Raw genomic sequence first — 27,392 nt, 5'->3', positions numbered from 1 at the left:
CCTATCTCTTTTGCACCAAATTGAATTTTTGAGTGAAACTAGTTTCATTGGAAAGTAGACATCCGGAGTTTCAAAATAGACACATTTGAAATTTGATCTAATTTGGATTTGAATCAAGTGAGATATTGAGATTTAAAGTTGACACATGAATGTTAAATTCAAGAAGTACTAGAGTGAAAAATTGCACGATTTTGAGTCCAAAATTTGATAGGAGAAGATTTCCTACTAGGTTTTAACTCTACTTTATGCATTTATATAAATCACTTATTGCACAACTTGTAAAGACAAGGAGGATATACTAGAGCAAAGTAGTGCTATTCAAAGAGAAAAAATATGACCTCATGGATTGACAAACACAGTTCGTGGAAAGTATTCATAATAGAAGAGTTTAAGCGATTTGGAGTTGATTGTGGGGTCACAAGAGTAAGTTTCCTATTGGGTGTAGAATCTTGAGTCATGGCTCATGGGTATATCTCAAATTGTAAAGCTTACTTCTTGGGGTTGGGGTTAAGCCCATATTGGTATCTTGAATGCCTTCATAAGTTTTCCACTTCGTCAACAATGGACTGTGTTAGAACACCTTGATTATAATTGTTGACTTGTTTACTGTGGTAATTAATAATTAACTGGAAATCAATCTGCATTTGTACTGTTAATTTTCAAAGTTGATTAGTTCCCCATAAAATCGACCAAGGGGTCTAAATTACATCTTTCACTAACAATCATTTTCACACATAATGATTACTAGCTGTGGGATTTCACTTTTTAGTAATCTAAAACTTGATCAACCACACGATCTGGTTTTTTTCTGCAATACACTACATAAATATTGATCTATAAAGCTTGCAATAGCTGAGTTAATCTTGTTGAGTTGTAGTACTACATAGAGCTTAAGTAGACTACTACCTAATATCAGTTTATTTAGTAAGTGAAAGAAATTGCATACCTCCCATCTCTAGCTTTGTGTGCCACTGAATGTTTTGGTACTAAGCAAAGATGCGTGATCTATTTTGCCCATAGCATGTTGTACAGCTAATTCAACGACCACTTCTGAGGATTGAATTAGTGCTAAACATGGAAGGAGCAGAACCCTTGCTAGATGAAGGAAATAGCGATAAACCATATGCTTCACTACTTGTAGATGTACCAAAACAAGCATCGTCATCTGGCAACTTCGGTAGATCAACATCACCATCTAAAAACTGCATCACTTGCCTCGTGCTAGGCCTAGCTGCTGGCACTGACTGTGAGCAAAACAGGCCTAGTTTCAAAACCAATTCCATTTCCTCTTTTACATAACTACCTTCCAATCTAGGATCACTAGCATTTAGGATGGCTCCTTTTCTCCAACATTGAAAGACATAATCAACCAGAATCATCTCTGCAGGTAGACCTCGTATCTCTATTGGCCTTCTTCCACAAGCCACTTCAAGCATGAAAGCCCCAAAAGCAAACACATCAGTGAAAGTGGTTGCCCTTCCTGTTCTAGTAAGCTCAGGAGCCAAATAACCCACAGTTCCAGCCACATTGGTGGTTTGGGGATTGGCACCATGGTCGCATAATCTGGCAAGGCCAAAATCTCCTAGCCTTCCATTTAATTCGGCATCTAATAGAACATTGCTTGCTTTTATATCTCTATGTAGAACAACTTGTTCCCACTCTTCATGGAGGTAGAGAAGGCCAGATGCTACTCCTTTGAGGATTTGAAATCGTTGAAGCCAGTTAAGTTTTGGTTTTTCATTGCCTTATAAGAACTTGTCAAGGCTTCCATTGGGCATATAATCATAGACCAAGAGGAGTTCACCCTTTCGCCGGCAATATCCTAGGAGCTGCACCAAGTTCCTGTGCCTCAGCCTACCCATGCTAATGATCTCAGCCACAAATTCCTTCATCCCTTGTTTGGAATTGCGGGAGATCTTCTTGACTGCAATCTGTATATTGGAAGAACGAAGTGTTCCTTTATAAACCTTTCCAAATCCCCCTTCTCCAAGAAGCTCTTTGTTTGAGAAACCTTTGGTTGCTTTGTAGAGATTCTTGTAACTGAACCTGTGAGGACCATACTCGTTTTCCCAATCTTCAAGTATTTCTGCATATTTCTTCCTCCTCAAAATGAAAATAGCTCCAGTAACCAATATCAGTACAACCACTACTGCTATGATCAAAATCATGATAATTTGTCCCCGTTTATCTTTACTTTTCCTCTGTCGGGGAGGTTGAGGAAGCTTCGAAACATCGAGGCTTTGTGCTTGTCCACTTTTATTAAAGCTCCATCCAAGAATGTAGTGGTCACTTGTAACTGTACCAGTGGCTGCAGAGAAACCAACATACATAGATTTCAAAAGATATTGGGACAGATCTATGCGTGTTGACAAGAGAGGCCGGTTTGGTTTTGTGATGCCGGCTGGGGCTAGTGTTACATTCAGTAACTTTTCTGTTTCATTGTAGTCTATCCAAAGATGCATTGGGTTGCCACTTACTAGCTCCAATCTTATATTCTTTCTTTCTTGATCAGAAAAGTAGGCTGCAGTAGCTGATTCAATTGATGTCAGGTTGTTCACATCGATTCCCACATGGTTGTTGTCTATATCTTGAAATTCTTGACCCTCTATAGTATCAAGCTCAATGGCTAATAAGTGGTTTGTTGAAAGGCCATTATTTGAGGCATTCAAGAGTCCTAGATAATTGCTGGCTATAACATTGGTGAATTTCCACGAGGGACTGATGGTGAAGGCAATTCCATTGCCACCTTTCGATGGTGTGCCAGGAACTATTGCAAATACAAAGTTTGTGGAAAATGAAAGAGACTGAGTTAAACCCGAAGAAGCGTTGAATTTTTGAGGAAGTTGGTAGAAAGCATAACCAAGTTGTTTTTCTGAATTATTGGTGAGTTGCAATAGACCATTGGGGTAGATTTGAGCGGCTCCATTTAAGAGCAGATTTGCTTGATGGAAGCCATTGTAGATGAACTGGTCATTTTGAGCAAGCATCAATGGAATCTTATGGATGAAGTAGAGAGTAACCAGAAAAGGAAGTGATGTAAGCCCAGTCGCCATTGAAAAAACTATTCCTATGAACACAGGCTCTGTATGAAATGTCAAAGTGAAACTCCTAGAAAATGGTGGTTTTCCTTCTCTGTCCCCAGATATTTCATGTCAAAATTATTGTATTGTGAAAACAAGGTCCAAGTCCAACATTTTAGCCGAAAAAAAAATAAAGAAGAAAAGGTCCAAAACCAACTTGACGTGAGAGGGATGGACTCCAACAGGTCATAATAATCTTTCTCTAATTACAAACTAAAACCAGAAAGATGATTTTTGATGATATGTCATTCTCACCATTTGAAACATGATAGAGAATTTTTTGTTTTGTTTTGAATAAGATTCTTACTCAAAACATTACAGGCGGCTAATACTAAGAAGCGTCCAAATCCATAACTCATAAATAAAGTAGATTTTCTATTGCTAATTAAATAAACACACACACACAATGCTCTCTCTTGTGTATGTGTTTATTTCTCAAAAAAAAAAAAAAAAATTGGTAATTGTCCCACATTACTTAAAAGAGTGTTGTGTGTAGTATAACTTGCCTCACACTCTCTTATAAGTTATTATGGCTTTTGAGTAGAGTTGTAGTGTGCTTTTATGTTAGAATTCATTTCCCTCTCCCTTGCATGTGTGTTTATTTCTCAAAAAAAAAAAAGAATGGGTAATTGTCCCACATTGCTTAAGAGAGTGTGTTGTGTGTAGTATAACTTGCCCCACTCTCCCTAAAAAGTTACTATGGCTTTTGAGTGGAGTTATGATGTGCCTTTATGTTAGAATCTCTTTCTCTCTCCCTTCTATGTGTGTGTGTTTATTTCTCAAAAAATAAATCACTTAGAAATTATAGATAAATTAATAATAAAAGAATTAGATGAAGAATTTGGATTGTAATTAAATTAAAATTTTTATTAACTTAGAAATTATAGGAGAAGAAGATAAGAACAATATATATATATAAATCTAAAAAAAAATCTGCAATTTGCTCTTGAATCCAAGATCCCTGCACCGGCTCTTCCTCTTTGATAGCTTCTGATTTGCAAGTTGAGATGATATCAATCGCAAATCCAATCTCTTGGATACTTCAAAGCCACTAGAAGGTTTGTGATAACTTCTATAATTTTCAGCACCAATCCAAGACACACAAGGGAATCAAGAGTGTTTGGCTTGAGTCTCCTCTCAATGGGTATGAAAATTTGGAGAAGCTGAAGGCATGAAGGCTACAAGGGATTCAATCTAATGGAAACTAGCTGATGTGCCGGCATGATGTGACACTATGATGCCCTAAGTAAAATATGTTGTTAGTAGGATTAGAATTCTAATACTAACTCATTAAATGAGACAGATTCATTAAATTAAATGTGTATTTTCTTTAATTTTTGAAAACTAAAAGCTAAAAATAATTTTTTGCATGTTTTCAGTTTCTTTTACAAATTGAGTTTTGAGAACAGTTTTTGTTTTCTTATTATTTGGAGTTGCCAAAACAAATTTTTTAGTTTCAAAAATAGAAAATTATTTTTTAAAACAAAAATAAGGGAAAAAAAACAGTTACCATAGAGACTTTTAATCTTTTTGCAATCTTCCTTTATTTTTTATAGGAATCTTCAAAGTGTTAATGCTTGTGGTGGCTAAAACTTTTTAAAACTAATGAAAATCAAGCAAATAACAAGAACATTTAATTTTTACATGTTACCCATGTGAAAGTTTCCCTCTTGGATGTATCAAATCAATCAAGAAAAATAATATATAAGAATCAAGATGTATATAACAATACTGAAACATCAACTTAACAACTATACAAATTTAAAAAACATAGGAAAACAATAATTTCGTTGATATCATTTTTTGAGTTAAAAGATAGAAATTATGTTGATATCATTGGAGTGGCAATGATGTTTCTTTCTTTACAGATTGTGAAAGACATCGAGGAATTCAGAAAATAAATTATTTGTCAAAAATGCTTTTTGGAAGATGTGTCACCATAATGTTAGACACAAATAATTAGTAAAAGCCATAATTTAATATTATGCTTACAATTATTTTTTAGAAACCCAAAAGGCAATAAGAATCATAATTAGCAAGTAAAAAGTATATGTAATAAAGGAACATCTTGGTAAACAAAAAGAGAGAGAGAAGAAAATTACCATTGAGGACCATGGGTAGGTATGTGCAAGATGGGGATTTGCTTTTGGAAAGAGAAAATGGTTAGGGGGGTGACTAGTGTAGCTTTACTACTTAGGTGTAAACATAGTAGCACCCTAATTGCTCTCGGGTAGGACCCCATACTCCCAATCAGTTAAGTTAAGTCAACCATTTGGGATGAAGTTGAGATATAAGGAGCATCTACACATAGCTAATTGTTGAGGCTTGAGCCCAACTCCTGAGACTTGTTGACCCAGTTTCTTACCAACTAGGCCACCGAATGTTGGTAAGATGGGGATTATTGTTGATGACCAACCCAAGTGGATGACTATGTGTTTCCTTGGAAGATTCTTTTATCCTTGGATCTAGCACATATTTCATGAAATGAAGATAACATTTCCTAGAAACACAATAAGACATGTTATTTCAGTTTGAGCAAACAATACAGCTAATAATTATAATCTTCACAACATAAGCATAGCAAAAGCAAAGTGCACGTAGTAATACTGGAAGAGAAGTAGGTGTGGTATGTTCTTTTAAAAAAACCAAATGGTGTGGTATGTTTTGGGAATTGGAGAAGTGGCAAGGGCTAAACATATGAAAATTTAAAACAAAGTAGCTAAAGAAATGATGGTCAATTTAAATCCTTTGGAGAGTGTGTGTAATTTGGAAAACGAAAATTCATTAATAATTAACATCCTTCTATCCTATCTATTACTTGAAGTTTAGTAAATTACTGATGCAACGTCTAAGAAAAGTGGTAAATTAATGATGATATATTTACCCAAAAAAATAAAAAGTAATTGATGACGATTTGGAATATTGTGGTGTGAGTTCAATTCTTCTTTTAAGAAGTATGTCACTTGGCAAAACCTTAGACTCTCACATGATGAGATTTCTGCTTTTATGAGTCTGTTTGGATAGAACTTATTATTGAAAACTGAAAACTGAAAACACTGTAGCAAAATAATTTTTAAATGTGTAAAAAGTACTGTTCATGCCAAAAATTACTGTTCATTGGCCTAAAATCACTGTTCATGGCCAATGAACAGTGACAGAAGCGCTGAAAAAAAAAAAAAAAAAGGAAGCCCAGACGTGGACGCTGGACGTGAAAGCTAAATCCAAACACATTCTATATATACTAGTCATAGACCCATGCAAATAATTATTTTGTAATTGTAATATAATATATAATTTGTTCTCTAAAATTTGATGAACATAGTTTGTTCTCCCTAAAAATCAAAAAATTGCTATTCTGTTCAAATGGGTCTACTTCAATCTACTTCAGTCCCATTTAGTCCAATTTGGTCCACTCAGTCAATTTCGGTCCTCTTCGGTCCATTTTGGACTAATTGGGCCTTAAATTGATTCTTTTTGTAGTTTGCCTTTTCAAGTTTAGCTCAAAAATACTTTTTTTTCCCCTTAATTTTTAGATTGAAAAGTATAAAATTTTATTATATTTGGGCTAAAATCTTTAATTTTGAGTTAAAAAAAAAAAAAACAAAATAGACATGATAAATTAGAAATATGAGCCTTACAAATGCAATAAAAATGATAAGTATTTAGAAGTCTTATTCAGTTCACTTCGGTTCTAATTAGTCCATTTTGTCCTCTTCGGTCCACTTTGGTTTTTTTTTTTTTTTTTTTGTCTATGGTTATTCTATTGAGTCCACATTGGTCCTATTCTATACTTCAGTCCTATTCAGTCCACATTGGTCATTTTCAGTCCATTTAGTCCACTTCCGTCCATTCTGTTCACTTTGGTCTTATCGGTGCATTCTGTGCACTTTGGTCCCATAAAGTTTACATTGGTCCTATTCAGTCCATTATGGTCTTGTTAGGTTCACTTTGTCCTATTTGGTTCTATATGTTCCTATTCGGTCCAAATGTCCACTTTCGTCCTAATCTGTCCATTTGTCAGTCCAAATGTCCACTTTGGTCCTAGTTCGTCCACCTTGTTCTTATTCAGTCCTATTGAGTCTATTTGGTCTACTTCATTCCATTTAGTCCATTTGTGTCCGCTTCAGTCTATTTTGGTCCACTTTGGTTCATTTTTATGCACTTACATATAAGGAAAAGATATGTTTGGATTGAAAGTACCTATTCTAAATACAAATTTATTAAAAATAATATAAATCTCAAACTTGCAATATCTAAAATCTTAAGCATAATATTTATTGTTGCTACACTTTTGTTGAGCCACACTAATGTAGCATTTCAATCCACTTCTATCCAGCTAATTTAAGAGAAATTCTTTCTAAACCCTAAAACTATGAATATACAAATCTAAGTGAAAGTCAATACTTTTAAATGAATTGCATGATATTGATAATACCTTCAAACAATATATGTATGTATGTATAATTTTTATTTAAATAAATTATTCAAATTCTTCATTATCTTAAAAAAGATTATTATGATAATAAAAAAAATCATAATAAACTTATACTAAATATGTATAATATATTCTCTAAATTTTATTGCAGTTTATTTGTTCTCCCTAAAAATTAAATAATTTTAAAAAGTAATTTCCATCACTCTATTTTTTTTTTACAAATATATAATTTTATCATTTTTTTAATGTTTTTGATTGATATTATTCTTTTTATGAAATGGTCATATTTTTCTAACTATTTTTATTATGCATTATATTTTCCTAATTTCTTTTGTTACAATTAAAATTTTTTAGTTTTGAAGTTATTGTTCAAATTCTCATTCTCTTAGAAAAATTATTATGATAACCAAAACTTATCATATGACTACAATTGATATTATTCAAATAATTAATAGTACTCTCAACCCAAACTTGTATTCTGTCATTTTTATATAGGTACACCGTATTGGACTGAAGTGATATGAAGTGGACCATATAGATTGAAGTGGACCGGAATGACTAAATTTGACCGAATAGACCTAAGTGAGCCGTATGGACCCAATTGGACCGAATAGATCAAAGTGGACTGAATTGACCAAATGGGCCAAATTGGACTAACATAGACTGAATTGGATCAAATAGAACTAAATTGACCAAAGTAGACTGAATGGACCTAATTGAACTAAAGTGGACTGAAGTAGATTAAATTGAACCAAAATTGACCAAAGTGAGCAAAAGTAGATCGAACTAGACCGAATTGATGATGTGGAGTGAGTTAGACTGAATGCTAATATGCTATTAGAATAGCCAAGATTTTGTTTTGAAATAAACTCAAATTCTTGCTTCTAAAATAATCAAGTATTAACTCAAGCAAAATCAAACCAAGAAAAACTAAGAGAGAGAGAGAGAGAGAGAGAGAGAGAGAGAGAGAGAGAGAGAGAGAGACTACTTGTAATGGGGAACTAAAAAATACAACACCAAAATATATGAACCCAAAATAGAGTTTTAAAAATCATAATGATTCATCAATATAAAGTAGAGTTGCAAGAAATAATAAAATAAAATGAAGAGAGAGAGAGAGAGAGAGAGAGATAAAAAAAGAATTAAAGAAAAAACCTAAATACAATTTTTTCTATCTAAATATTAAAAAAAAGAACAAATTGACATGGAAATCAAAAAATGGGGAAAAAAAATAAGAAGAGGAATTTTTTTTTGATGGATGGGAAGAAGTTAAGTTGATATATATATTGTTTTTTTGAAAACAAAACCTTTATTCATTCATTCATTCATTAATAGCATCTTGATACAAAGCTTCCATAGCTAATGGAGGTAACTCCTCTATCCAATACATATCATATGGTATATTTCTAGCGTGCGGTGCAAGAACATGTGCGACCTTGTTTCCTCCCCTCCTTGTGTTGCAAATGTCCACCCAATGCAAAGTAGAGAGCAACTGTTGGATATCATCCACAACATTCCCAAGCAATGACTAGTTCACCTCAAGAGATGAGATAGCGTGTATGACATTAGCATTGTCTCCTTCAATTACAAGTTTTGAAAATCCAGCATCCATCACGAATTCAATTGATTTTCTACAAGCTAACTTCTCGGCCTCTTCGCTGCTGATTATTGCAGTAACTTTGGCAGACATGGCAGCCATTACTTCCCCTCTATCATTCCAGATAATTGCACCAAAACCAGTCCTATTCAAATCCATGAAAAGAGCAGCGTCAAAATTCAGCTTACACATCAACTGTAGAGGAGGCTTCCAAGCTTCACTTCTAGTCTACAAGACCGGGTCTGTTGTCAAATTCCTTTGTGCATTTCGAAACTCCTCTAGGTAGTCTGTTGCTCTCCTATTCCGCTGGTTCCATATCAGCCAAGCTTGAACCAATACCAATTCCAAGTCCTCCAATGCTAGCCGATCCATTAAATACTCCATTAACTTAAGTATATCAGTCTGACCGTGAGCGCTTTTCTGCATAATCTTTATACTTGTAGCCCAAACATGCTGGGCAACAACATAGTCCCACAATGCATGGAAGGCCGATTCTTGGCACCTAGTACAGATTGGGCAAGCATCTTCAGTAATAATCCTTCGCTTTTTGAGGTTCATCCGTGTTGGCAAAATATCATGACATGCTCTCCATTCGAACGCCTTGATCTTGTTTAGGATACGAAGCTTCCATAAGGCAGCCCATACCTCTTCTCCTGCACAACCACTTGAGCATTCAGCCCAATTTGGTCCCCTTAAAATTTCCTTGGCAACCTTGTATGCTGATTTGACTATGAATCTGCCATTTTTGTTGTGAATCGAAACAATGGAGTTAGCCACATACCTCTTGCTTAATGGAATTTTACAAATCGCTTCGGCATCCTCCCTTTGAAACAAAGTCATAATATAATCACTCCTCCACCAATGCAAATCTTGATCTATAAGATCCGAGACCAATAGATCTTTCATACCATTGTTGGTCGCATGGATGATGGAGTTTGTCAGATGATTATGAATCCATCTATCCCTCAAAACTTTAATTGAAAATCCATTCCCTACTCTCCAACAATAGCCCGATTTCAAGACAAGTAGTGCAGCCATTATGCTCCTCCAAATAAAGGAGCTGAAGAGGATTAAAAGATGTAGGTGACGGATCCATTTAAGTAAATGTGACGGTAATTGGCTGGAAGGTTTATAGTCGACGGATCCAAGGTGCATGGACACACAGTGGACGGATGCAAGCGACACGTGGCAATCATCTGATTTGGTTTAACTCTAGGGATTCCTAAATGGAATTAACTTGCGTCTCACGATTAACTGTAAAGAATCTCAACGAGAGAAGAATTCTAACTAGCAAAGGATTCCGTAATATACGCTCGTTAAAGAGGATCTTCCCTAGAAGGAAAGTCTTGATGGGCAAGAAACGAAGGCTGATTCTACTATAAAAACCCATGAACCCTCAGAATGCAAGGTACGCATAATTCACCCTAGCTCTGACATTCTAGAGTTGTGAAAAGTTCTCACTTGACATTCGGAGGGTTTTTAGCCGGTACCACATTGGTGCTCTCTGTTAGGTTTGCTCTTTTTGTTATGCAGGTATTGCTTTAAGCTTGTGAGGACCTTGTGACTAATTGGTGATTTTTCGGCATCATCAGAAGCAATTTTTCAACAGCATCAAGAAGCAAGAAACGGAGGCTGATTCTACTATAAAAACCCATGAACCCTCAGAATGCAAGGTACGCATAATTCACTCCAGCTTTGGCATTCTAGGGTTGTGAAAAGTTCTCACTTGACCTTCGGAGGGTTTTTAGCTGGTACCACACTGGTGCTCTCTGTTAGGTCTGCTCTTTTTGTTATGCAGGTATTGCTTCAAGCTTGTGAGGACCGTGTGACTAATTGGTGATTTTTCTGCATCATTAGGAGCAATTTTTCAACAGCATCAAGAAAGGAAGATCTTAGGAAATATCTTGCTTTAAAGCACATATACACCAAAGAGTCAGTTTCTTGTATCATTTTCCATCCCTGACTCCCTATTTAGCTAACATAGTTAGATTAAATGCTCTTAGATCACAAAAACCCATTCCACCCTCTTTCTTTGAGCTTGATAGCTTATCCCAACTTTTCCAATGTATTTTTCTTTCATTCTCTACTTGTCCCCACCAAAATTTGGGACACAAAGCATTCAATTCATCACATAACTTCAAAGGGAGTTGAAACACACTCATTGTGTAGGTGGGGATAGATTGAGCCATCGCTTTGATGAGAACTTCTTTACCAGCCTTAGATAGTAACATGCCCATCCAACCTTGTAATTTTTTCCATACCCTATCCTTCAGATTAGAGAAAGTATGGTATTTAGCCCTCCCAATTAATGTTGGCAGCCTTAAATAGGTTTCAAAATGAAATACCTCTTTAACTCCCAGTATCCTCATCATCTCCATTTTTTGCCTACCTTAGGTATTGCAACTAAAGTACACCGAAGACTTCTCCAAGTTTATGCTCTGACCTGATGCATTTGCATAAGTTTGAAGGAATTCAACAGTGGTCACCACTTCATTCTGAGTTGCTCGGCAGAATAGCAAAGAATCATTTGCAAATAGGAGATTAGAAATCTTAGGTACTCTTCTACAAATGGAAGCTCCATTGATTTTGCCTTCTAGTTTTGCCTTTTCCAATAGGGAAGTGAAGCCTTCTACACACAACTGAAACAAATATGGTGAAAGGGGATCTCCTTGATGGAGCCCTATAGAGGGAAGAATATTACCATAGGGTCTGCCATTGACTAGAACTGAAAAGGATGGTAGGTAACACAACTCATCACTCTTTCTATCCACCTGTCTGAAAAACCCATTTTTTGCATAATTCCTTGTAGGAAGAGCCATTCAACCCGGTTATAGGCCTTGTTGATATCTAGATTTAGAGCTAGAGCTCCTTTTTTACCCCTCTTTTTGGAATGCATAGTGTACAAAGTCTCATATGCCACCAGTATATTATCTGTAATGAGACTACTCGGTACAAATGCACTCTGAGTGGGTGAGATGATATTAGGAAGTACCTATTTCAGTCTGTTTGCCAAGACCTTTGAAATAATTTTATAGATAGCATTACATAAACTAGTTAGTTTAAAATCAGCCATTTTCTCCAAATTCTTCACTAATCGGTTTAGTATGATTTATATCAGGCAACATGTTACTAGCATTCAAGAATTCTAACACAGCAGAAACTACAGTGTCACCCACAATATGCCAGAATCTTTGGTAAAAGAGAGCATTTATACTATCAGGTCTAGGAGCCTTTGTTGGTCCCATTTGGAAAAACGCCACCTTGATCTCTTCAACACTAAAATCATTAGACAACATCTCCTGCATATTAGGTGTCACCTTGCTAGGGACTGCATTTAGGCACTCCTCCATTTAGTCACATGAACCTACACAAAACAGATTATCAAAGTAGTCTGTAGCTACCATAGCAACATCCTCCACTTCTTCCACCCATTTCCCTTGTGCATTTTTAATACTCTTTATGTGATTTCTTTGTCTTCATTGAGTTGCTTTAGAATGGAAAAATTTGTGTTCTTATCCCCATGTTTTAGCCAAGGAATTCTAGACCGTTGTGCCCAATAAATTTCCTACTTCAATAAGAGATCATCCAATCTTTCGCTGACCTCCAGGTACTTGGTCTTGTTGTCCTCAGTAGTTTCAGCTCTGTTCAAACTATCAAGTCAGTTTTGAAGTTGCTTAATGGACACAGCATCTGGTTCAGTCCTAGCTATACTCCATACCTTTAGCTCCGCCCCATATACCCCCATTTTCTCTTTGATTGAAGCTAACCTCGTTACATTATCACCTGCTTATTCCATGCATCCTGCACTACTGTCTCACAGTCATCCCAAAGAAGCCATGACTCCTTAAATTTGAACCAGCTATCTCTTTTCCTTCGCTTTTGGTGAAAGCTTTGAATCTGAATAATAATAGGTAAATGGTCCAAAGCATAAGGAGAAAGGTGTGTGACTGTGCTCATCTGAAACTTCTCTATCCACTCCTTGGTTGCTACAGCTCGGTCAAGCTGCACCTTCGTGTGTGCATCACCAGGTCTCTTATTGCTCCAAGTAAAAGGATAACCCCTATATCCTAGGTCCTCAAGTTGGCATAACTCCAAGGCATCCCTAAACGCATTAATTTGGGTTGTCTGTTGTGGCCTTTTACTTTGCTTCTTTGAGCCATTAAGGATAGCGTTGAAGTCCCCAACACATAGCCAGGGTCTGTCCACAAAATTTCTCAAGTGAGCTAATAACTTCCAAGATTTTTCCTTTTGTTGTGCATTTGGCTAGCCATAAAAACATGTTAAATACCACATAAAGCCGTCCTCCTCTGTTACCTTTGCCAAGATATGATTTGTAGTGAAGTTGATGATCTCCATTGTTAAATCACTCTTCCACAATAATGCTAGCCCACCCTCTATGTCTGGATGTTTGACAATAATCTTATTCTGAAATGACAAATGATTATACAGCTTCAAATCCGTCTTTATCCAATCGTGTTTCCATCAGGAAACATATTGTGGGAGCTTGTTCTCTCACTAATTTGCGAAGGTTATAACCTGTCCAAGGGCTCCTAGACTCTTGGCAATTCTAGCTTAGAAGCCTCATTGCTCCCAGCAAGGGTGGTTCTCCACCCCCGCTGATACACCATTGTTGTTTGCTCCCTCATTGTCCACCTTCCCATGTTTAGTAATTACTCTGCTATGATCATCATCCTGCTTAGCCTTAACAGACTTATGCATGAAGTTCCTTTTGTCAAGAGCTGGTATCATTAAGGCCTTAGAGAACCCATTAAGCCCAAAATCCAATCGGATAATTGTAGTCCAAGTGGATTTGGGCTTTAATGGGACTGGGAGTGGCCCAATTTTATCCAACCTCTGATATTCACTTGCTGTCTCATATTCAGATGTGTTGCCCTTAGTGCTACTTAACTTTGAATCCACTACCACACCATCAGTTCTATAAGAATCCAGCTTTCATGATAGCATTATCTCCATTCAAATCATTATTCTCCTGAGAATCCGGACCCTTTTCCAATGAACTAGCATTCATTTCCTTCACATTTGTGGTACAATAATTCTCTGCATTATCAACTTGCTGAACATTCGACATCATCCCTAAACTCACGGGATTTCCTTCCACAAACATAGCATCCACTTCCTTTATGTTCGCGGTACCATTAATCCCTGCATTATCAACTTGTTGAGAATTCGGCCTCATCCCTGAACTCATGGGATTGCCTTCCACAAACATACTAGGATCACCTGGAACATTCTGTCCTTCCGTCGCTGCCACCACTAGTGTTTGCAACGCCACCCGGCTTGTTGTCTGCTGCTAGTAGTCACCTGTATCAGCGTTGAAACTGAAACCTGTGTCAGTGTTTTGAGTCGGAGAGGATCTGGGTCGACTCCCTATTGCTCTTAGAAAGTCCCCATACTGTTATTCCACCTCACCGCCATTTTTCAACAATGCAAAGTGGGCAGCAAAATGCTTCAAATCATGTCCCAATATGCCACAGCAGTGGCAAAATAGTGGTAGACTCTCGTATTTGAATTTCACCCATGTACGCATTCCATTTGAACTAGCAATAAAACCACCCCGTTGGAGTGACTTAGTTATTGGCAGTGCAACTTGGACTCTCATAAAGATGTTAGGTTGATATTAAATTATTAAGTTTTTGTGTTTATCAAACTTTATCTAAAGAAGCACTACAAAAAACGCGCGCTACAGCCGCGTTTCTAGGAAATGCGGCTTTAGACCTAACCTATAGCTGCGTTTTTTAAACGCGGCCATAGGCCAGGTCTAAAGCCGCGTTTGTAAATGACTAAAGCTGCGTTTTATGTCAGGCCTATAGCCACGTTTTCAAAAAACGCGGCTATAGGTCCAACCAAATAATATTTTTTAACAGGCTAGCACGTACAGTCGAACAAAATATTTTTTTATAAAGGCAGGGCTATAGCCGCGTTTTAAAAAACGCGGCCATAGGTTAAGTCTAAGCCGCGTTTTTTAAAACGCGACCCTAGTTTATATCTAAAGCCGCGTTTTTAGGTGCCTTGAGCTGCGTTTTTGAGTCTGGCCTGTAGCCGCGTTTTTGAAAACACGGCTATAGGTCCAGCCAAAAAATATATTTAAAAAAAAAAGATGGCCTGTGCATATTTTTAAAAAAAAAAAATTCCCCTATAGAGGGCCTATAGCCGCGTTTTTGAAAACGCGGCTATAGGTCTAGCAAAATAATATATATATTTTAAAAATATGGCCTATGCATCTGAATAATTTATTCTTTATATAAGGGAGGGCCTATAGCCGTGTTTTCAGAAACGCGGCTATAGGTAACACCAATAAAAAAAAGAAAAGAACCCCACTTTCCCACCTACCCCCACTCTTATCTTTTCTTTCTTTGGTCCTTCTTCAGTACGCTCTCTTTCATGGGTTTCTTTGCTCAAGAGTTCATGGGTTTCTCTCTTAATTTCTTCTCTGCAAATCATGCCAAGGTCTTCTTTCTTTCTTTCTTTTTTTTCCTTTTTCTTTCTTCCTTCTTCACTCCAGCACAACACTTTTTTTTTTCTTTGTTTCTTTGCAGCTACTTCTTCTTTTTTTCTTTATCTCAGGCACTGATTTTTCTATAGATCTAGTTTTTTTTTTTTTTTGTTATTTTATGTTTAGTTAGTAAGAAAATGGAGAAAATGCTGAAAAATTTGAATTTGTGCTATTGTGTCCCTAATATTGTGCTTATGTTTAAATGGGTTTGTGTTCTTGAGCTTGTTCTTTTGTGGTTCTGAGTTTGTACTTGTGTTCCTTGAATGGATTTAGTGTTAGATTTGGGTTGGCTTTGTTGAAGGAGAGGAGATTCATGGGTTTGTGTTCTTATATATTGGAGCAAGTTGTGGTTGTATTGTTAGTATGTTGTGTTTGATTTTGAATTTTTTGGGTGTGTTTGTATTGTGAGTATGTTGTGTTTGATTTTGAAATTTTTGGGTTTGTATTTGATTTTGAATTTTTTGGGTTTGCGTTTAATTTTGAATTTTTTTTTTGTTTGAATTTTGAATTTCTTGGGGAAAAAAAACACCTAGAAAATTAAAAAAAAAAAAAAAAAAAAAACCTATAGCCGCGTTTTTCAAAAACGCGGCTATAGGTCTCAGACTATAGCCGTGGTTGAACAACGCAACTTTAGATCCAATCTTTAGCTGCGGTTGTAAAACGCGGCTACAGACCCACAGGGGCTGTTGCTGCGCCGCTTAGGCCGGGTTTGTAAACGCGGCTCTAGAAAACGCGGCTATAGGCTATAGCTGCGTTTTCAAGGTCTATAGCCGCGTTTCAAAAATGCGGCTTTAGACCCCGTTTTTTGTAGTGAAGGAATTTCAAATAAAATTTTTTTATCCACTTGGAAATTATAGGAGAATTAAGCTCAACTTTTATTATATAATATATGATATGATATATAGATGAATTTAATTAGTAGGTAATTATGTGCTGAATTAAAACGATAGCATTTTTATGAAGTTTTAGACGCAATACTTACACTATATGTACTATTATTCCAATCACATTAAAAAAGGACGAGACAGACACATCTCATATCTGCGGGGTGCTAAAGTATTTCTAACTGTTAATTGTACCGAAATGTAAATTAACTTGGAAGATACATATCAGTAAAACTCTAATCCATTTATAAATTTTGTATACATTTTTTTTTTTGTCATTTCATACTCTATTTAAGTCATTTAAACAAAACATTGAAATCCAAATCCTTCTCATTTTAAAATTTTAATACCTCTATCTAAACAAGTCAATAAAAAAGTGCAATAATTCTTAATAGGAATACTAATCCCATATTAATAAGAAAAGAGTGTGTTTTGAAAGCCTTGGTCCTATTCCATTCTAATCCCATACTAATCCCATTCTTAATAGGAATACAAAAGCAGCTTATAGCGAAAGTCGGGATGGCTTCAACAACGGCTTTAAGCAAAACCTCTTTTCTAGCTTGGGATAGTAGTTTTTCCTTCCAACCATGTAGTTTTCCCCAAACACGATCTTTGATATAATTGAAACTTGCTTTTTTATGCCTACCCACAACCGCCGACAACCCGAAATATTTCTCGTACTCCTTAATTTCTGGAACACCCAAGAAACTTTGCACTTGCATCTTTGCCGAATCTATCACGTTTCCACCAAAAAAGATAGTGGTTTTATTTGCATTTAATTTCTGCCTTGAAGCTCTCTCATACTTCCCAAGAATCTCAAGAATTTTTTATATATCTTCCACCCTAGCACGGAAAAAGAGGAGACTATCGTCGGCAAACAAAAGGTGGGATATTTTTGGCCCATTTTTGCAGAGAGAGAAACCCTCAAGAGACTTTTTTGGCATTGCCTGCTCAAGGAGGTCATTTAAACCTTTTGAGCATAAAAGGAAAAGGTAGGGGGAGTAAGTCACTGATTGAACACACTCCATTATCCAGCCGACCCACCTACTATGAAAACCCATTCTCTCCATCACTGTTTTAAGAAACACCCATTCCAATCTATCGTATGCTTTACTTATGTCTAGTTTCAAAGCTAAATGCCCCACTTTACCCCCTTTCTTTCGCTTCATATGGTGAAGAGTTTCAAAGGCCACCAAAATATTGTCGAAAGTTGCCTTATCGGATTGAAAAGTACTCTAGGATTCTAAGATGATATGGGGTAAAACTTTTTTCAACCTGTTTGCCAACACTTTTGATACCAACTTATATAAGATATTACAGAGCACAATGGGACGAAATTCAGTAACATACTCAGGATTTTTAACTTTCAGAATAAGGGAAATAAAAGTATGATTCAAACCTGAAATGAGGCTGCCTGAAATAAGACAAAACAGCATTGCCTGGACCACATCATCGCCAATATCAAGAATGACCACGCGACCGTGGAGTTACTTAATGACTCACATAAAATTCAATCAATGGTGTACACTAGACTAAGTTTAATGTTAACCTCCCTTTAGAGCTATGTCATTATTACTTAGAGGCTAAAGGAAAAATTGCATATTATTAGTGTTTGATAAGAGTTAACATGATAGCACGAATAATGAGAATAGTTCTCAATCAATCATAGTGTTTATAATTTACTTGCTTCCAAGGAATTTTAAACATGGGATTGAGTTGTCGTTGCATATATTATTTTATGGTTTTATTAAGGTTCCATATTATATGCTTATATGCTAAATTGATAATGTCCAGTTTACTTATTGTATTCATGTTTATTGTTTTTAGATTTGAACATGGCATCATTTAGCCCACTTGTTTCTATTCTTAATCAAAACAAACTGACTAGATTCAACTATGTTGACTGGAAAAGAAATTTGGACATTATTTTAACTACTGAAGAGCACAAATATGTGCTTACTCAACCATGTCCTAGCTTTCCTTCATTAGATGCTCCTTTTAAGGAAAAACAACAATATGATCGTTGGCAAAAATCTAATGACATGGCCAAGTGCTATATCCTAGCATCCATCTCAAATGTTCTACAGTATCAAATGCAGAATGTAGTACTAGCTTCGAACATTATGCATAGTCTGAATGAGATGTTTGGTGAGCAAGGCCGTTCAGTAAGGCAAGAAACCATGAGGCAAATTTATAATACCAAAATGGCTGAAGGTACTTTAGTGAGAGAACATTGTCTTACAATGATCTCTAATCTAAATACATTAGAGGTTTTAGGTGCTGACATTGATGGAGAATCCCAAGTGGATATAATACTCTAGTCACTATCGGAATCATTCAAGAAATTCAGACTGAATTATAATATGAACAATAAGGTTTATTCTTTGTCTGAATTAATGAATGAATTGGTGGCAGCGGAAGACATCTTTGGTACTTCTAGTGTTGAAGCCATGTTGGTGAAGTTTCTACTTCTCAACCTAAGTCGAAAGGCAAGGGTAAGAAAAAGAAGAACAAGGACTTCACTAAGCAGGATGGTAAGAAAATTGCCTGAGGACTCTTTTGGAACTCCTCAACAAAATGGTATAGCGGAGAGAAGGAATAAGACTCTTTTGGAAATGGTTAGGTCCATGATGAGTTATTCAACTTTACCAATTTCTTTTTGAGGGTATGCCTTAGATATAGCAATAAGTCTTTTGAATTTAGTTCCATCAAAATCTGTTCCCAAAATACCCATAGAATTGTGGAGTGGACGTAAGCCTAGTATGAGGTATCTCCACATTTGGGGTTGTCCAGCACATGTGCTAAAGGGGAAGTATGATAAGTTGAAACCAAAATCAGAAATATGTTTGCTTGTGGATTATCCAAAAGAAACTAGGGGCTATTTATTTTATAGTCGAAATGATAACAAAATTTTTGTTAGTACAAATGTCAAATTCTTGGAAAATGACTATATGAATAATTTTACTCTTGGAAGTAGAGTTGTTTTGGCAAAAATGAAAGAAATCTGTAGTTGAACAATCAATGGATGAAACTAGGGATGATGTGGTTGTATTATATACATTACAAGATACTATTCATGAGATGTCTACTACACAGGTGCCTCGTCGTAGTGGGAGAATTATTCGGCTTCCTGTGAGATTTATAGGTTTAGGAGAAACTTATGAAACTATCTCAGAAGATGATAAATCGAATCCCTACACCTATGAGAAGGCAATAAATGATATAGATGCACATCATTGAGTCCAAGCTATGAAATTTGAATTAGATTTGATGTATTTCAATCAAGTTTGGGATCTTGTAGAGGCGCCTAACGGCATTAAACATGTTGGTTGCAAATGGGTTTACAAGAGGAAGAGAGGGATAGATGGAAAGGTTGAAACCTTCAAAGCAAGAATAGTGGCAAAAGGGTATACATAAAAAGAAGGCATTGACTATGGTGAAACTTTTTCGCTATTAGCCATACTTAAATCTATCAGAATTCTCTTATCCATTTCTGCTCATTATGATTATGAGATTTGACAAATGGATGTCAAGACTGCATTTTTGAATGGCAATCTTGAAAAAGAAATCTACATGTTGCAACTGGAAGGTTTCATAGCAAAGAAACAAGAGCATATGGTATGCAAGTTGAAAAGGTCCATTTATGGACTTAAACAAGCATCTGGGTCATGGAACATCAGATTTGATCAAGCAATCAAATCATTTGATTTTGAACAAAATCTTGATGAATTATGTGTGTACAAAAGACATCAAAATAAAGTAGTAATGTTCCTAGTGCTTTATGTAGATGACATTCTACTCATTGGAAATGATGTAGGAGTAATGTCATCGGTTAAAGTATTGTTGTCAAGCCAATTTGATATAAAGGACTTAGGCGAAGCTAACTATATTTTAAGGATCAAGCTTTGACGAGATCGAAAGAATACGATGTTGGGTTTGTCACAAGCTGGATATATAGATAAGGTTCTAGAACGGTTTAGCATACAAAACTCCAAAAAAGGATTACTTCCTTTTAGACATGGAGTTCCTCTGTATGATGACCAAATGCCTAAGACTCAAGAGGAAGAAAATATGATGAGACAAGTTCCCTATGCTTCTGCTGTGGGAAGTCTCATGTATATCATGTTTTGTACTAGACCAGATATTTGTTATTTAGTTGGCATGGTCAGTCGATATCAATCAAATCCAAGACTTAAACATCGGCAAATTGTAAAGCATATTCTCAAGTATCTACGGAGAACGAGAGATTATATGCTTGCTTACCGGTGTGAGGATTTGATTCTCATTGGCTATACAGATTCAGATTTTCAGTCGGATCTAGATTTTATAAAATCCACACCGGGATGTGTTTTCACCTTGGGAGGTGGAGCCATAAGTTGGAGGAGTGTTAAGCAATTTTGTATTGCCGACTCCACCTTGGAAGCCGAATATGTTGCTGCTTGTGAGGTAGCAAAGGAGGTTGTTTGGCTCAAGAAATTCCTTTTTGATCTTGGTGTTGTGAGAATTGAGCAAGTTCCTATTACATTGTTCTGCGACAATAGTGAAGCGGTTGCACAATCCAAGGATCCAAGGAATAACAAGAAAGGAAAGCACATAGAGAGAAAGTATCACATCATTTGAGACATTGTTACTCGTGGAGATGTGATAGTTGCAAAGACTAATGGTGCAAAGAATCTAGTGGATCCCTTTACGAAAGCCTTGCCCCAAAGGACTTTCGAGTCACATTTGGAGGAGATGAGAGTTAGATTAGTGCATAATAGTCTTTAGGGCAAGTGGGAGATTGTTAAGATGTGTGCCCTTAAATTCTATTGTATGATGCTATGTATGCTATTATGTATGACATTATGTATGACTTAATATTATGTTTGATAAATTTGTTTTATTATTATCTAAAAATAATGGTAATAAGAATATTAGGACATTATCATATAGTTCATGAGATGCATTTTATGTGATTTATGTAATTTGGTCACAAAAGATATAAATCACAAGTTTCTTATAAACTCAAAATGTAGTTCGTAGTCGATAATGAAATTGAGCATTTCATCTGCGAAGACTATAACATATCAACTAAGATGATTTGTCTTGATCATGGAAATAAAGATTTCCAGTTGATATGTTGATATGTTTTAAGAGTTCAAACATATTGAACTGGACCGGTGTGAAATTTATTATTCTCCTAATGATTGTTAAATGAATAATAAACTCACGACTTATATTTGCACGAACTCTTAATCTTGAGAGAATAATGGACTTGATCATGAGGTTTAGGTTGCTTTGATATATCAGGAGTGAGATCTAAAGTAACGATCAAAACTTCAGTATGTTGGGCAACCACATTTAGTATTGATGGAACATATATTCTCAAAATAGAATTCATAGTCTCTTAACGAAGATACAAAATATTCCCTTGACATAAGTTCTATGGGTTTGTTATTCAAAGAGTTAGGCCTAACCACTTTAGTAAGGGGTTACTAAAGTATATGTTTATGGAATTAGATTTCATAAATATATGATGACTAACTTAAAGGATTAAACCAGGTACTCAAGGATAAGATATAGTAATTTACAAAGTGGCAGTCTACATTCATGACTTTGTGTTACTACGAATATTTTATGAAGGGGTTGCATGTACAATAAAGTCTTGGGATATAATTTATAAATAAGGCCTAGAGTGTAACTATATTTATATAGTGGTATTAAATATAGTCAATGGTAACTATGGACTTGTCAAGAGTTGATAGAAAAGCTCAAGGTCCATTGGAACTAGTGTCTTATTGGTCCCTTTTGGTCCCACTCCAAGCCACACACTTAAGCCTAATTGAAAAGGCCCAAAAGGCCAGCCCAATTAGATAATCAGTTAGATACAAAAGAAGAAACATACAGAATTTTCTGTCAAGCATAGTAAGAAGATCATTGTAAAGTGGGGCAAGAAAGTGTTAGACACTTTGACATTCTCCCTTTGGAACTGATTGAGAGACCACACATCTTGGGCGTTAGTAGAATTGGAGTGAAGATTTTAAGTGTTTCCAAGTGCTTCCAAGTGCTTCTGATCTTCGGTTTTGAAATTCACCGCTCTAACGTACACTCTCTTGTTCTCAAATTCTGAAACTTACATAGTGCATGTTAAAATTTATGAATGAAATAGATCCGTTATTTTTTCGCTGCGTATATGCATATTTCCATCAATACAAAACATGTATATTTCCATTAGATTCCACTTCTAAAACAAAACCATTCTTCCAAAAGATAGCTAAGCCACCCCCACGAGTGATCCTTGACACACCATGGTAATGACCGAATTGAAGAGAATCACGAATATTACTTAGCCTAGCTTTTTCCAACCATGTTTCGGCTAAAAACACGATCAAGGGATCTTGTGCTTGGACAATATCTCCAAGCTCCTGAACTGTCTACTGGTTCTCAAGCCCCCGACAGTTCCAACAAATAAGATTCATAATTCTTGGCAGGGTTAGGAACCAGCCTCCACCAATATGACTGCATTTTCTTTTTCAATCTGAGCAACTACTTTTATTTTATTTTTTTTGAAACACCTTGCTGTTTTTTCTTAGGCGGTGAGACCCTTTTTTTACCTATGGATACCTCTAAATTTTCCTCAAGTTCATGGAAACTACGATTTATACGGGTCCAGGAGGGTTTTGGTGGTGGAAAGGTGCACATGTGAGTGTCTAACGTATTTAAGAGATCAACCAATGGGAGACTAGCTGACTTGACACTAGGTGATGTAGACTTACACGTGACTAAAGGGTGGATTGGGCTTTTTACTTTACTACCCTCGTCCTTAGGCTTTTCTAAGATATCATACTCCTTTCTAGGTAACACCTCCAAATTTCCATCACCAGCTTCCATCACATCACCTTTTCCCAATTCTACATCAGATTCGTACAAAGTATGCAAAAAGATCCTTTTTGTATTGGACTGGCCCCCAAAACCCGGTGGGATATCTTCCAAATCCCTGACACTAGGATATGCAACAGAAATAGATATGTTTGGGAGTGCAGGAATCGAAATTACCTTTTCAGATGGTTTCATCAGAAGACCATTCTCCAGTGGAGAGACCTGGTGAGGTGTTGAAGAAGTTTCACTCCCCTCATCCTTCGAAGCCTTAGAGTCCTTCTTTTGTTGATAGAAACCCTGTATAGAAATGGTGGATTTTATGACTTGATTTGATAAAGGAGCTCATAACCATGCCCCATAATTTTGATCTTTCAAAGTGAGAGTGTCTTCACTGGTAATCCACTGTTCACAGTCCTTCTCCCCATAAGTCAAACAGTCGCACCAATAACAAATGCTTGGTAACCTTTCGTACTTAAAGGAAATCCAACCCATATTTCCACCTTCGAGAGTGATCTTTCGCCCGCGGCATAAAGGCTTTGAGATATCTAGGATTACCTGAACGCGCACATGGTCACCTCCTTCCATGACTGAGAAATCAGAAGGGCATATTTCCCCAATACTAGAGCATATTCCTTCAACGACTGATTTATTCATAAAACTAATCGGAATGTCATATACTTGCACCCAAAACGAAACTCTCTCATAGTCCAAGTTTTGAACGTGGATGCTATTTTCATATCTCTGAAAAACCACTAGGAATTTATCAAAACTCCACCGCTGAGAAGAAAAGATTCTGTCACAATCAAACCTGTTTTCAAAAATAAAGACGACAATATGGTTACCCTGGTCCTTAATCTTAAAACCATTCCTAGTACACCATAGTAGAGAAAAATTACGAGCTACGGCTTCAACATTGAGGACCCATTTTGTGTGAAATTTTGTTGCCAAAATGAAGTCCTTCGACCCCATATTAGATCGGAGATCAAACTTCTCCTCCTCCGGTCCCTGAAGAGACATCTAGTTCCACCCCGCGGTAATCTCTTCCATAGGACCAACAAAAAGAAGTGTTTCCCAAAACCCCCACAAGAAGCAAAACCCACTAGCTTGTAGCAACCAAATGGTGGCTAACAGGGACTGACTAGCCTTCAAAAGGAAGGGACCGGCTCTTTCTCTGCCTAGGAGAAGTTAGGAAACCCAAACTTTCACTAACAAATAAAGAAAACTACGAGAAGCTCTGATATTCACTTGCTGTCTCATATTCATGTTAGTACATATGTGGTTCACTTGTTAAGAACATATGTCATTCTTTTATGTAATTGGCTAATCCTTTGACAAAACACACTTTGCTTGTATTTGGATAGATCTAGGATGTTTTTAATATTTCAAGAAATAAGGTTTCAAGATCAAGTGTTAAAGTCATGCAAGTTTGTCCAAGAAACAAGCTGAAGAAGTGCCTGTCATTAAAGCTCGATAGCTGGCTCGACAGCTAGCATCTATCGAGCTTAAGAAGCTATTTTAACCCCGTGGCTTGACAGCATCTCGATACCTCTATCTGTTGAGGTTTAAAGAAAACAAAATTTTAGATTTGCTTTGATTCCAATCCATGGATATGTCTTTGGGCCTTCTTTTCTCATAACCCTAGACATATAAAAGGATTATTTTAAGGGCCGTCAAAGGAAGCACAAGTTGCACAAGCATTGAGCAAAGTCTGTTCAAGCAATTTGTGACCAAAGACAAAGTTTTTCTCTAGTTCATCTCTATTAAGAAGAAGCTGATGTGTTTGTGCACTGTAGGGTTTTGTAACCAAACATCTTCTTATTCTTCATTGTGAGGATGAACTGAAGAACTTTGCAGCCAACATCTTTCTCAAGTTAGTGATTGAAGTCACGTACTGGGATCCGCGTAATTGGTTAGTCACGTACTAGGAGCCGTGCATCAAAAGGAAAGATTGTCTCTATAGAACAAGTCCAATTGGGTATTGGGGGTAAGAGTTCAAAGTACTGATTTACTTGTAACCGCTTGTTGTGATAATAGTGAATTCTAGGGAGTAGTAACTTTAAAATCACCCGGTGGGATTTTTGCCTTGAAAGCTTTCCCCTTTCGTAAATAAATCACCATGTCACTTTATTTTCCGCTGCATTTTAGTTTATTGGTGATTTGTTTGTGCTACCACACGTTTGCATATTAATTTGGTTAATTAATTAAACTTAGCTAATTAATCAATTAATCCATCACAAGGCGTCAATACGGTTTTGGCCTATCAATTCAGATGCATTGTCCTTAGTGCTACTTAATTTTGAATCCACTGCCACACCATCAGTTCTAGCAGATAAGAATCCAGCTTTCATGATAGCATTATCTCCATTCAAATCATTATTCTCCTGAGAATCCGGACCCTTTTCCAATGAACTAGCATTCACTTCCTTCACGTTCATGCATGGTACAATAATTCTCTACATTATCAACTTGAAGAACATTCGACATCATCCCTGAACTCACGTGATTGCCTTCCACAGACATACTAGGATCACCTGACGCATTATGTCCTTCCGTCGCTACCACCACCGCGTTTGCAGCTCCACCTAGCCTTTTGTCTGCTACTGGTAGTCACCTGTATCAGTGTTGAAGCTGAAACCTGTGTCAATGTTTTAAGTCGGAGAGGATCTTGGTCGACTCCCTATTGCTCTTAGAAAGCCCCATACTGGTATTCCACCTCACCACCATTTTTCAACAATGCAAATTGGGTAGCACAATGCTTCAAATCATGTCCCAAAGGCCACAGTAGTGGCAAAATAGTGGTAGTCTGTCGTATTTGAATTTCACCCATTTGAACCAGCAATAAAACCACCCCATTGATATTAAATTATTAAGTTTTTGTGTTTATCAAACTTTATCCAAAGAAGGAATTTCAAATCACAATTTTTTATCCACTTGGAAATTATAGGAGAACTAAGCCCAACTTTTATTATAAAACTAGTTAAAGGCCCGTGCGTTGCATAGTTTATGATAAAATTTATAGAATATATATAAAAATAATTATTAGATTTTAATAATTATTATAGCAAAATAAATAACTCTTATGAATAAATAAATAATTCTTATTAGTTGTGTTATAATATTATTTTTAGTTACATGTATCAAACTATTTGCATATGAATTTTGCATTTAATGAATCTACATATGATTACAAACCTTTCTTAGGATATGCTTGAAGTCTTGTATGACAAACCTGAAAAAAAAAATCAAGAAGAAAATGAAATCGAATTAAATAAAAAAAATAGAACCATATAGATTGTAAAATTGCATATGAGTCTATGACGGCTTTAAAATAAAATTTTAAAAAATAGCTCATTTCAACTTTGATTTTTCTATTTTAGTCAAATAAGTTTGATAATTGAGGAAAAAAAAACCCTATTTTATAGTGAAGGCTCAAGAGTGAAAATAATCAATGCACAAAAAATGTGCATGTTTTTATCGCATACAAAATATACGAAGCGGAAAAATAAAGGATCTACTTCATTCATAAATGTTAACATGTACTATGTAAGTTTTAGAATTTGAATTCAAGAAAGTGTACCTTGGAGCGGTGAATTTCAAAACTGAAGATCAGAAACACTTGGGAATACTTTCAATCTTCACTCCAATTCCACTAACACCCAAGATATGTGGTCACTCAATCAGTTCCAAAGGGAGAATGTCAAAGTATCTAACACTTACATACACCACTTCACAATAGTGTTCATACATAAATTCTCTACATAAAATTTTGTATGTTTCTTCCTTTATATTAACTAATTATCTAATTGGGCTGGCTTTTTGGGCCTTTCCAATTGGGCTTAAGTGTGTGGCTTGGAGTGGGACCAAAAGGGACCAATAAGACACCAGCTCCAATAGGCCTTGGGCTTTTCTGTTAACTCTTGATAAGTCCAAAGTTACCATTAACTATATTTAATACCACTATATAAATATAGTTGCACTCTAAGCCTTATTTATAAATTATATCCCAAGACTTTATTGTATATGC

General features: G+C 36.1%; 1 pseudogene; it reads right to left on the bottom strand.

Annotated features, from left to right (window-relative positions):
- Positions 1-704: 704 nt before the first annotated feature.
- LOC142607426 (L-type lectin-domain containing receptor kinase SIT2-like) lies at positions 705-3,065 on the bottom strand (annotated as a pseudogene).
- Positions 3,066-27,392: the final 24,327 nt, after the last annotated feature.

This window comes from Castanea sativa, chromosome 8 (assembly GCF_040712315.1).
Source record: "Castanea sativa cultivar Marrone di Chiusa Pesio chromosome 8, ASM4071231v1".
Taxonomy (NCBI): Eukaryota; Viridiplantae; Streptophyta; class Magnoliopsida; order Fagales; family Fagaceae; genus Castanea; species Castanea sativa.
Note: the sequence above shows the minus strand (reverse complement) of the source record. Positions and strands in the feature narration are given on the sequence as shown.